Source organism: Schistocerca nitens, chromosome 8 (assembly GCF_023898315.1).
Source record: "Schistocerca nitens isolate TAMUIC-IGC-003100 chromosome 8, iqSchNite1.1, whole genome shotgun sequence".
Taxonomy (NCBI): Eukaryota; Metazoa; Arthropoda; class Insecta; order Orthoptera; family Acrididae; genus Schistocerca; species Schistocerca nitens.
The window spans coordinates 108,590,907-108,603,945 of NC_064621.1; the positions used below are offsets into that span (position 1 = coordinate 108,590,907).

Here is a 13,039-nt window from a genome sequence, read left to right on the forward strand (position 1 = left end):
TGCGGTTGCACCGCATTTTGAAAGCTTCTATTCTCCTTTTGTCTAAACTGTTTATCCTCCATGTTTCACTTCCATACATGGCTACACTCCAAATACCTTCAAAAAAGACTTACATCTATATTTGATGTTAAAAAATATCTCTTCTTCAGAAGTGCCTTTCTTGCCATTGCCTGTCCACATTTTGTATCCTCTCTACTTTGGCCATTGTCAGTTATTTTGCTGCCTAAATAGTGAAACCTACCTACTGCTTTGAGTGTCTTGTTTCCTATCTAATTCACTTAGCATTACCTTATACAATTCTGCTACATTCCATTATCATTTCAGTACACTACCCATTGCATTCAACTGCTCCTTCAAGTCTTTCGTTGTCTCTAACAGAATTGCAATCTCATTGGCAAACCTCGAAGTTCTTAATTATTCTCCCTGGACTTTAATTCCTACTCCAAATTTTTCTTCGGCTTCCTTTACTGCTTGCTCAGTGTACAGATTGAATAACATCGACGGTAGATTACAACCCTGTTTCACTCCCCTCTCAGCCACTGCTTCCCTTTCTTACCCCTCGGCTCATATAACTGCTGTCTGATTTCTACACAAGTTGTAAATAGCCTTTCACAACTTGTATTTTACCTCTGCTATTTTCACAATTTGAAAGACTGTTCCAGCCAATAATGTCAAAAGGTTTCTCTAAGTCTACAAATGCTATAAATGTAGATTTGCCTTTCCTTAACCTATCTCTTAAGATATGTCATGGGGTCAGTATTGCCTCACATGTTCCTACATTTCTCCAGAATCCAAACTGATCTTCCCCGAGGTCGGCGTCTACAAGTCTTTCCATTCTTGTGTAAAGAATTCGTGTTAGGATCTTGAAACCATGATTTACTAAACTGATAGTTTGGTAATTTTCACACCTGTAGGCAATTGCTTTTTTGGAATTGGAATTATTACATTCTTCTTGAAGACTGAGGGTAACTCGCCTGTTTGATACATCTTGCACATCAGATGGAAGAGTTTTGTCATGGCTGGTGCTCTCAAGGCTTTCAATAATTCTGATGGAATGTCATCTACTCCTTGGGTCTTGCTTTGACTTAGAGCTCTGAAAGTTCTGTCAAATTCTTCTCACAGTATATCATCTCCCATCTGATCTTCATCTACATCCTCTTTCCTTTCTATAATATTGCCTTCAAGTTCATCTCTCATGTAGAGACCCTCTATATACTGCTTCCACCATTCTCTACTACCTGCGGGTCCTGGGGTTAGAATATTCCTGCCTGACGTAAGAGGTGACTAAAAGGAGTCTCACACATTTCGGCCTTTATGTGATGGTCCCCTGTAGCGTTTGACATCCATTCTTCAAAATTTCCTCGAAGAACGAGCCAGTTGGGGAAGGGTGCTTCACATGGTGCATCTTGTCCATCATGCTCTGAGACCTATCGCATCCTTCGTCAACATGGATCTGCACTTCTGCTCATTCTCAACTGTTGGGCGAGGTCACCCTCCTGGGTGCGTATTTTTCCATCAGCTGTGCAGTACAGTTTTCTACACTGACAATGATAATGGACTTGTTTGGTTGGTTGCACCTGATATCCAGCATGGTAGCCAGTCTGTTGTGGTGGGGCCTCCATGTACCCTGTTGGTTGTAGCCCCTGACCACACACGGATCGCTCTGCTGATGACTGTGCCATTAACTCCCCATGTATGCAGCAGAGTAGATGCCCTTCACCCTGGGGCATTGGGACTCCCGGCAATGGCCATCCTGCCAGGTGGCGTTTGCTGCGGCTGGGTGGCGCCCATGGGGAGGGCTCCTGGTCAGAGTGGGTGGCATCAGAGTGGATGACATGTGATGAAACATAGTACATCCACCCTTGCTGGTGGTCAAACACCAGCAGTCTCTTAAGCGTTCATGGGCCCATTTCAACACAGAAGTGCGACCCTAAATCGGTCGCATCCCTGGCCACACCATGAGGGGAAAGTCAGGCTAAGGATGGCAGCAGCACTTATTCGGCCTGTTACCTCATATGTTCAAGAGCTGATGGGGAATCTTTCATGTCAATGAATTCTCAGTTTTTTGTTCAGCATTTATAGGACAAGTTTGGGGAGGTGGAGGGCTTGTCCAAAATGAGATCTGGGTCAGTCTTGATCAAAACAGCATCCTCTGCCCAGTCCCAGGCATTACTTGCTTGTGACAAGCTGGGGGATGGTTCTATAACTATCACGCCCCATAAGAGCTTAAATATGGTCCAGGGTGTCATATTTCACAGGGACCTTCTTTTGCAGTCTGACGATGAGCTGCGCACCAATTTAGTGGCGAGGTGTACATTTCATTCAGCGTGTCTACTGGGACCCGAGGGATAATCAGTTTGCCACTGGTGCCTTTATCTTGGCCTTAGAGGGTGATACATTACCCGAGAAGGTCAAGGTGATGGTCTACTGGTGTGATGTAAAACCCTCTATCCCTCCCCCAATGCAATGCTTTAAATGGTCGAAGTTCGGCCATATGTCTTCCTGCTGTACTTCCAGCACTGTCAGTCGAGATTGTGGATGCCCATCACATCCCAATACTCCATGTTCCCCGCCTCCCATCTGTGCCAACTGTGGAGAGCACCATTTGCCTTGCTAACCTGACTGCATGATTCTCCAGAAACAAAGAAAAATCATGGAGTACAAGACCCTGGACCAACTGACCTACACTGAGTCTAAGAAGAAATTTGAACGCCTACATCCTGTACAAATGACATCATCTTATGCTGCTGCTACAACAGTTCTAGCCCCATCAGCTCTGTCAACCCCAGTCACCTCTCAGAGCCAGAAGACTACACCTGCCCTCTTGATGGTGGTGGCACTTCCCTCCTTGTTGCTCCGGCACCACCTGCTTTGGGGGCAACAACCCCCACTCAACCTTCAGGGATATCAGTCCCCACTTCGGCACAAGAGAAGTGTAAGTCTTCTTCGGCTTCTCTCACTAGGAAGGGGTCCCTTGGGTCACTCCCTTCCCAGGTGTTTCTGCTAGTGGGAAAGATGGCACCCGCCAATGGCTGAAGAGCCCAAAAGCAGCTGGTCATAGAACTTCATGCTCGTCCTCAGTCCCGGATACTGAATCAGTGAAGTCCTCCCAGCCAGGGAAACCCAAGGAGCAGCGAGAGAAATCCAAAAAGATCATCTCCAAGACAAAGGGAATTGCGGTAGCACCCACTCCACCGCTACCAACAAGCTTTGCATCTGTGGATGAGGTGGAGATCTGGCGTCCGCTGAGGACCTAGGTCTCGCCGGACCCTCACACAATGGATATGGACTCTTCAGGCAATAAGTTGGTGGCAGCAGGTGACCCTGAAGTGTAAATTGCCTCATTGAATCTTCTATGCCTTCCCAGTCTCACGATGACATCATCCTCCAGTGGAATTGCGGCAGTTTTTCCACTGCCTAGCTGAGCTACGGCAACTGGTTAAGCTTTACACCTGCTTTCTGCATTGTCCTCCAGGAAACCTGGTTCCCAGCAATGCGGACCTGTGCCCTCCGTGGCTATAGGGGATATTACAGGAACTGTAGCGACTATAATTGAGTGTCAGGTGGAGTTTGCGTTAATGCCCTAAACTCAGTCTGTAGTGAAACTGTGCCCCTTCAAACCCCGCTTGAAGCAGTGGCTGTCAGAATGACGACGCAGGAAATAACTGTCTGCAATGTATATCTTCCTCCAGATGGTGCAGTACACCTGAATGTATTAGCTGCACTGATTGATCAGCTCCCTAAACCTTCCCTACTTTTGGGAGATTTTAATGCCCATAACCTGTTGTCAGGTGGCACCTTGCTTAATGGCCGAGGCAAAGATGTTGCAACTTAATTGCCTCAGTTCAACCTCTGCCTCTTAAATACTAGGGCCGTCACACATTTCAGTGTGGCTCATTGTAGTTACTCAGCCATTGATTTATCAATTTGCAGCCCAGGACTTCTCCCATGTATCCACTGGAGAGCACATGACAACCTGTGTGGTTGTGACTGCTTCCCCATCTTCCTGTCACTTCCCCGGAGTCAGCCACACAGATGCATGCCCAGATGGGTTTTAAACAAGGTGGACTGGGAAACTTTCACCTCTGCTGTCACCATTGAATCTCCCCCTTAGGGGAATGTTGATGTTATGGTTGAGCAGGTGACTACAACAATCCTTTCTGCGGCAGAAAATGTGATCCCTCGTTTTTTGGGGTGCCTCCGGCGAAAGGCAGTCCCTTGGTGGTTGCTGGAAGTCGCTGAAGCAATTAAGGAGCATCGGCGAGCTCTACAGTGCCAACCCTGGAGCACTTCATAGCCTTTAAATGACTCCGTGCCCGCGTTCGCCAACTTATCAGACGACGGAAGCAGGAGTGTTGCTAGAGATAAGTCTTCACCATTGGGTACCATACGTCGCCTTCCCAAGTCTGGACAAGGATCAAACATGTTTTCGGGTACCAGACCAACAGATGTTCGTGGTGTTAACATAAATGGCATGTTATCTACTGACACACTTCGCCTGGGCACTTCGCCCGGGCACTTTGCATCGTAGAATTACTCCCCAGCATTTTGCACTCTCAAACTGCGGCTGGAAGGAAAAGTCCTTGTTTACTGCATGCCACAGTGAATCCTATAATAATTTACAGAGTGGGAGCTCCTCAGTGCTCTTATTCATTGCCCCAACACTGCTCCTGGGCCAGATTGAATCCACAGTCAGATGATTAAACGTCTCATCTGACTATAAGCAACATCTCCTCATCATCTTCAACCGGATCTGGTGTGATGGCTTCTTTCCATCACAGTGGTGGGAGAGCAACATCATTCTGGTGCTCAAATCCAGTAAAAAGCCGCTTGATGTGGAAAGCTATCGGCCCATTAGCCTCACCAATGTTCTTTGTAAGCTGCTGTAACGTATGGTGTGTCGGCAGTTGGTTTGGGTCCTGGAGTCACGTGCCCTGCTGGCTCCATGTCAGAGCGGCTTCTGCCAGGGTCACTCTACCACTGATAATCTTGTGTCCCCTGAATCTGCCATCTAAACAGTCGTTTCCAAATGCCAACACCTGTTTGCCGTATTTTTTGATTTACATAAAGTGTATGACACTACCCGACGACGACATATCTTTGCCACATTATACGAGTGGGGTCCTCGAGGCCCACTCCAGATTTTTATCAAAATTTCCTGTTGCTTTATACTTTCAGTGTCCAAGTTGGTACCTCTCATAGTTCCCCACATATCCAGGGGAATGGGGTCCTTCAGAGCTCTGTATTGAGTGTATCTCTATTTTTAGTGGCTATTAATGGTCTAGCAGCAGCTGTAGGGCCATCCGTCTCACCTTCTCTGTATGCAGACGACTTTGCATATCGTACTGTTCCACCAGTACTGGTGTTGCTGAGCAGCGCCTTCAGGGAGCCATCAACAAGGCGCAGTCATGGGCTCTAGCCCCCGGTTTCCAGTTTTCAGCTGCAAAGTCATGTGTTATGCACTTCTGTCGGTGTCTTAGGGATGAGTCCGGTGACCAGTGTCCTGGTGGAGGCCGGAGTCCCTCCATTGCAGGTTAGGTGTACATAACTGCTGGTCAGTTTCGTTGCACTCGTTCGTAGTTCATCTGCACATCCGAATCACCGTCTCCTTTTCCCACCCACGGCGGTTCATCTCCCGCATCGGTCGCCCAGTTCAGGGCTTCCAATTGAAGTTCGTGTCCAATCCCTTCTTTTCGAACTGGAGTTCTTGCGTTTACCACCTCTATTTGAGGTTCATTTATGTACACCTCCATAGTGTACTGGAGCTACTTCTGAACCATTCACATGTTCACAAGGACTCAGTTAACCCCGCAGCTCTCTGCTGCCACTTCCTCTCGATTCTTGACATGTACCGAGGTCGTGAAGTGGTTTACACCGATGGCGCGATGGCTAATGATCATGTTGGCTTCGCATATGTCCATGGAGGACATATTGAACAGCTTTCCTTGCCCGATGGCTGCATTGTTGAACTGCCGAGCTGGTGGCTATATCTCGTGCTCTTGAGAACATCCTTTCATACCCGGGGGAGTCATTTCTTCTGTGTACTGACTCCTTGAGCAGCCTACAAGCTATCGACTAGTGTTAACCTCGTCATCCTTTGGTAGCGACCATCCGGGAGTCCATCTATGCCCTGGAACGGTCCAGTCATTCAGTGGTGTTTGTCTGGACCCCAGGTCATGTCGGAATCCCAGGCTACAAACTTGCTGACAGGCTTGCCAGTCAGGCTACAAGGAAACTGCTTATGGAGATTGGTTTCTCTGCAACTGATCTGTGTTCAGTACTATGCCACAAGGTTTTGCGGCTTTGGGATACAGAGTGGGATAACCTCAGTATGCACAACAAACTGTGTGCCATTAAGGAGACTACGAATGTGTTGAATACCTCCACGCGAGCCTCTCGGAGGGACTGTATGGTAATCTGTCGGCTCAGCATTGGCCACGCTTGGGTGACATACGGCTACGTCCTGCGCCATGATGACCCACCTCAGTGTCAGTGCGGCACCTGGCTGACAGTGGCCCATATCTTGGTGAGCTGTTCTTCTTTGGCTGCCCTGCGACGGACTCTTCAGTTAAGTTTTCGTGCATGTCTTTCGTCCCTTTGTGTTCTCCACTCCAATGCTTTTAGGCTGGATGTTTTAATGCATTGTAGGCCTGATGTTTTAATGTGTCACAGATTGGCTGGCTTTTCCTTTTTATTCTCATGGTCGACCAGCCACGTGTGTCTACTGCTAACAAAGGTCTTCATGGCCGAAAGCTTTAATTGTGTGAATCTTTTTATTGTGCCTATCACGACTCAGCATCTCCGCTATATGGTGAGTAGCAACTTTCCTTCTCTGGTATTGTTACATTCCATCTTGGATTTTCCATTGTTTGAACTAGCACTAAAGTAATAAATGTTCTTAATTTTTTCAATCTTTGTCTTTAAATATGCTATTAATTTTATTTGAAAGGCATGAACAGCAGTGGTTTCATGTTGGAGACAGTTGCTGGTCATACAAATGCTAATACTCTGACATTCTTCGTCCCCAAAATAGACATCAAATGGATGTGATGTGGCCTGCCTATTCTCCCAATGAAATCCTTGCACAGCATCTTGAACAACAAGAAAAATTCTCATCAAAGTCCATCAATATAATTAATTCATTTTCTGCAAGATTTCTTTTTAGCTGCTTGAGGTGTAAACTTCGGTGTTTTGACACAAAGTGATGGCTTCTTGAATTGGTAATTTTCAAAATTAGGGCCTCCATGAAATCAACAGTAATCTGACATGTCTCTAATGTATCTCTGTCAGTATGGACCCATTGCTTGTATTCTACTGATTCTTCAGGATTATAGTCTTTAAAAGCATCTTCATGAAAAGCCTCTAGTTGCATTTTTCCTGGACATTCCTCACAACCTGACATTGTTGCAGCATACAATCTTTTGATTCCAAACTGCATACAGCTTTTTTCATCAAATCCTTGTAGTCAAATTGGTTAGATGTTGCTTAAGCCATGATTAATTTGATGAATTGCTCATACACAACTGAATGTGATCCAGATGCACCAATTGTAGTACACCATTTCGGCCTGAGCTCACAATATTTTGAGAAGCTTAGTTGATTTCCATATTGTTTACTTTAAGCAATGAACATTTCTTTCAGGTTACAAGGGAGCAGGCGTTTCTGCTTGTGAATCTTTTCCCCATTTATTCTTACTGCAACACAATCCTTTTTGCTGGCACATAAATGAGAAAACTCATCATCTTCAAAAAAAGTGAGGACATTTTGTTTTACTTCCACACTGAGCTTTTTTCTTTTCAGTTTGCAGGTGTTGCCAAAATCCTATCTTTAGTTTCCTAGCCTTCTTCACCATTTTAGTTGAAACAGCAAATTCTTTAGCCGTTTTTTCAATAGTCCAGCTATTTCGGACCAGGGTCAAAATTTGAACTTTACTGCAATTATTTGAAGTCTGAAGCTTAATCTTAAGTTCTTCAATTAAGATGTCCATATCTTTACAGTTTTGGCACTCTTCTGTTTGTATTTGTGCAATATCTACTTGGCTCACACCAACAGCTGTGGCATTACCTTAGTAATGCTGTTTTGGGCTTTCAGAACTTTGCACTTTATGTATCCCATTGAATCCCTTTTGCTGATCCATTGAAGCTTTAATGGTGACTCACCAAGTGATGATAATGAAGTATTAGCAGTAAAGGAAGCATCAACAACATCTATATCTTCAGTGGATGATGATTCTTGCTTATCCTGGTGGGATGATTCTTTTTGGGCCACTTCATGTCTACATTAGGTACAAATTTTCTGGCCAGGTTTAAAAATTTCATTAGTCAGTAACTTCAGCCTATCTTACATAGCAATGGTTACTAGTGTTAAAGCCTTCTTGATTACAGGTTTTTCTTTACCAATCGGGTTGCAGCAAGTTTTCTGTAGGAATTAAAATTTTGTCATCATAAGGCATTATGGTAGGGACAAATTTGGGCAAATTCAGTAAAATCAACTCCAGACCTACATTGTAGAAGCTCTTTGTCCACCGGTGACTTTTCCATAACTGATTGTAGTTGACTTTTCCCGCAATAGAATAGTGATGACTTATGATATTAACTCCATCTGATCCACCAGAGTAGCAGAGTGCAAGGGTCTCGTGGTTCATTTTATACAATAGTTAATTACCCTATAGCAAGCATTTTTGAAAGCTCATGAATATTCTGGTTTGAAGAATAGCAGATTCAGATTTCTTTGTGTAAAAAATATCAAAACATATTGTTTTAGAGCTTACCTTCAGCTACAACGATTATTGATTATTCAATCACTCAGTATACAGCACTAAGATTGAACAATGTCAACACCAGCAATTACACTGCTCAGAAGACTGACACTGCGAAAACTGCCAATAATGAAAGCAGCAATTGAAAGTGGTGATTCAGCAATGTATCACTGCTGCAAGAATATAGCCGTACAAAAATATTGCTGCTTTATAATGTGAATGGAAAGTGGCTGACAATGCATATATGCACCACCATGCCTTGTAGGAGTAAAACATTCTAAAGCAAGATAGCTTTCCATCAAGATCTTCTAGATCTTATAATCTGAAGAGCATTTTCTAAGGTTTAACTATATTTGTATTCTATACTGGAAAATAATGTAAAAACACTTCTTATTAGCATAGTTACAACCCATAAACCAATGGCAAATCTTACTATTAAAAGACACTACAATTACACTTTTTTTAAAAAAATTTACTACTTCAAACTGTGTTAATTTTTGTATTTGTTGATAATTCATTTTCCCTACTTTTGATAGGTATTCTTACTCATCAATATGCAAGATCCAGAAATTAAACAATATAGCTTGGAATGCTTAAGCATGATCTTTCAAGCTGTTGCAAGGAGAAAGGATTGAACAAGACACAGTTGAGATACTGCCTCCCAAAAATACCCTAAAATTTGCACTTGGATAATTTTGACAAACTTTGCAGATGCATATCTTTTCATCTAGGCATCCAATCTTAATTCTGATCCAAGACATCAAAGGTAGGAATAACCCTTAGAAGTTATGATGTGATTGGTTCATATGAAAAGTAGCAGTGGTCGGTCAAACCTTAGCTCTCGGAATAGCATGATGAATTTTTTTTAGCCACTTTAGAGACTTGTATCTATATTTAGGTGTGGCTAAATCCCTAATTTTTGCCAAGGTGTGATTCAGTATAAAAAGTTGTCTATGTATATTAAAGCAAATGATCAAATGTCTGCTAGAACTTTTAGAAAAGCTTAGCAAACTTGGCACATTCGCACCTTTGTATGTGATGTGAAGATTAGTAGCCTCTTTAAAAGCCCCCAAAAATTCAACCACTGAAGATACTGGGTGAAAGTTGCTATATAACCATCAAAGACAATATAGAACCTTCACACCAAATTTAATTTGATTCGGAGAGGGTCGAGTTGGGATACTTTTTAATATTAGTCCCCTTGGCATGGAATGACCCCATAGGCTTTCGTGGGATAGTTTACGCCTATCCTAAAGAGTCTTCCAGTTCGGTTCCTTGCAGTATCTCTGTGACACTCTCCCATGGATTAAACAAACCTGTGACTATTTGTGCTGCCCTTCTCTGTATACGTTAAATATACCCTGTTAGTCCTATCTGGTGTGGGCCTCATACAGTTGAGCTATATTCTAGAACCGGTCGCACAAGTGATGTAATCAGTCTCCTTAATATATTGATTGCAGTTCCCCAATAGTCTAACAAAAATCTGAAGTCTACAATCTGCTTTATCCATGACTCAGCCAATGTGATCAACCCATTTCATATCCCTACAAAGTGTTACTGTAAGGTATTTGTATGAGTTGGCCAATTCCAGCAGTGACTAATTGTCATAGGATACTACATTTTCTTGTATTGTGAAGTGCACAATTTCACGTTTCTGAACATGGAAAGCAATTTGTTAGCCTCTGCACCATTTTGAATTCTTATGAAGAACTCACTGAATGTTTATGCAGTTTCTATAATATTGTCTGCGAAGTCATTAATACACTACATGTACAGCAAGGGTCCCAACACACTTCCCCGGGGTGCACCCAAAGTTACTTCTACATCTGATGATGAATCTCCATTGAAGATAACGTGCTGTGCCTTCCCTACCAAAAAGTTCTCAGTCTAGTCACAAATTTCACTTATTACCTCATATGATCATACTTTGGACAGTAAGTGTAGGTGTGGTACTGAGTAAAATGCTTTTCGGAAAACAAGAAATACAGCACCTACCTGATTGCCCTAATCCAAATCTTTCAGTTTGTCATGTGAGAAAGGTGTGAATTGGGTTTCACATGATCGATGTTTCTGAAATCCATGCTGGCTGGCATTGAGGAGGTCATTCCATTCAAGATAGCTCATTATGTTTGAGCTCGAATATTTTCTAAGATTCTACAACAAATCGATGTCAAGGATATAGAACGGTAGTTTAATGGATCACTTCTACTATCCATCTTACAGATGGGTGTGACGTGTGCCTTTTTCCAAGAACTGGGCACAGTTTTTTGTTCAAGGGATCTGCAACAGATTACATTTAGAAGAGGGGCTAACTCAGCCACAAATTCAGTATGGAATCTGACAGGGATTCTCTTCATGGACTAGCCGTAGATGAGTCCTGGGGTACAACTCTTTGGGCTCAATCCATATACAATACTTCTCCATACATTATTTCTCTGTTATGGCATCAGCATTGTCTTCAAAGTGCCATAGCCTCAATTCTACCACTCCTATGTACTTTTCATCGTCAGATGATGTTCCTAGCAGATGTCAGTAACTCCAAATGAACTACCCCTGGACTGAGAACCTTCTTGTTTAGTCCCTTAAACTTCCAATGAGCAGCAAACAAACAACTGTGAATTACTTACAGTGAGTGAGAGTATTGTTCCATTTGAGACCAAAGCTAATTCTTTTTCCCATTCTTGTGCGAAAGAGATTGGGGGAGGGGGGGTTCTTAATGATGTCACGTGATACAAGATGTTGAAAAGCCCTAACCCAAATCTAATCTTATTTTTAAATCTGACAAACAATTCAATTATAAAAGCAACAATTAATGTTTGTACTGATAATGATTGTCACAGGTGACAATATCCTGGTCAGTTATAGATTGCAAAAAACCTACTGTAGCAATCTAATTCATCTAGAAATTCTGATATATCGGGTGACCAAAAGCTGTGAGGCACATCTAGGTAACTCAGCGCGTCAGAGGAAAGCAAGAGTTTGGATTATTTCCTCAATGTATCAAATAATTTTGATCTGCTAGGGCCAGCATGCAGTCTGATCACATGTGAGAATGTTCATTCTGGAAATAATGCTTAGGCTCTGCCTGTGTCATTTCTCCAGTGTATTATTTCTTCCTGGTGTGCTAGTTCAGTGTAGTGTGCTGGAGAGCTTCTGAGGAGTTTGGACATCAGGCAATAAGTACTTACAGGTTTGAAGGTGGAAGGCATGACAGAATTCCTCTTTTTGGTAAGAGTATATTCTGCAGAAGGCAAGACTCCAGCTATGAGTAATGGTCTGGCAATCAATTTTAATTATTTGGAAGTTTCTGTAAGAAAATTTCTGTTGACCCAGTTGTTGTTGTACTCAAGCAAGGTGTTAAATTATCAGAAGAAATTCCCCCTCCCTCCCTCCCTCCCTCCCCCCCCCCCCCCCCACACACACACACACCTCCTTTCCCATATACTAGGACATGATGTACTGCAAAGTGAAAATTAAGATTCATACTTTCTCCAACAATGGGCAATGATTGAAAGAGAGAAAATTTTCTTCACATGTTCTTAAATAAATGTGCTTTACTTCATATATGAAAACAGTACATAGCAGTGTAGTATCTTTGTCTTCTCCTTACTTCCTGTGTAAAATGATTCCAACACATGGATGCCATCCAAAAAATGCAGTCATGCCCATTTTGTCCAAAATCTCTTACATTGTGTTGACTTGCAGGTGGCATGGCTAGCATTCTTTCTTCAATAGTCTTAAATGCTATAACTTCCAGAACAATACAGTTAAGATAAAAAACTCTTCTACTGAAGCACGCATCAAAAATATTATTTAAAGTTGACAAACAAGTATCTTGCAGAATCTGTTTCTGGTATCGCACTCGTCTGTCAGTACATTTACTCTAGTGGTGTTTGTGGTTAATAACAGGAGTGAATTTTAATAGATCTGCAATTCACAATACTAAAAGTATGAATAATGTCCAAATAGGTTATGTATCCCTATCTGTGATTGAGAATGGACGTTTATATTGTGATGCAAAAGTCAATAACAGGTTGCCACTAGACAACTAAGTAAAACTATTCCTCCTCCTAATTTAACAAAATATTTGGACTCAGTGATGTAAATTCATCTTATCTCTAATGTTAGTATAAAACAGGTTCTTTGATGGTGTAGACAGCTGCTGGCGGTCTTTCTACTGTTAGATAAATGTTTGGTATGAGGTATTAGATAAAATAAGTTGAGCTATAGAAGTGGAGGAGCAGTGGTTCCTTCAAACAATGCTGCTGGTAACTATAAATG

The 13,039-nt window shown here is 42.6% G+C and overlaps 1 protein-coding gene across 15 annotated transcripts in view; it reads left to right on the top strand.

The window, feature by feature from the left end:
- Window positions 1–13,039, top strand: part of LOC126199076 (cytoplasmic dynein 1 intermediate chain) — a 204,990-nt gene that overhangs the window by 24,961 nt on the left and 166,990 nt on the right. The gene's annotated exons all lie outside the window — the stretch shown is intronic.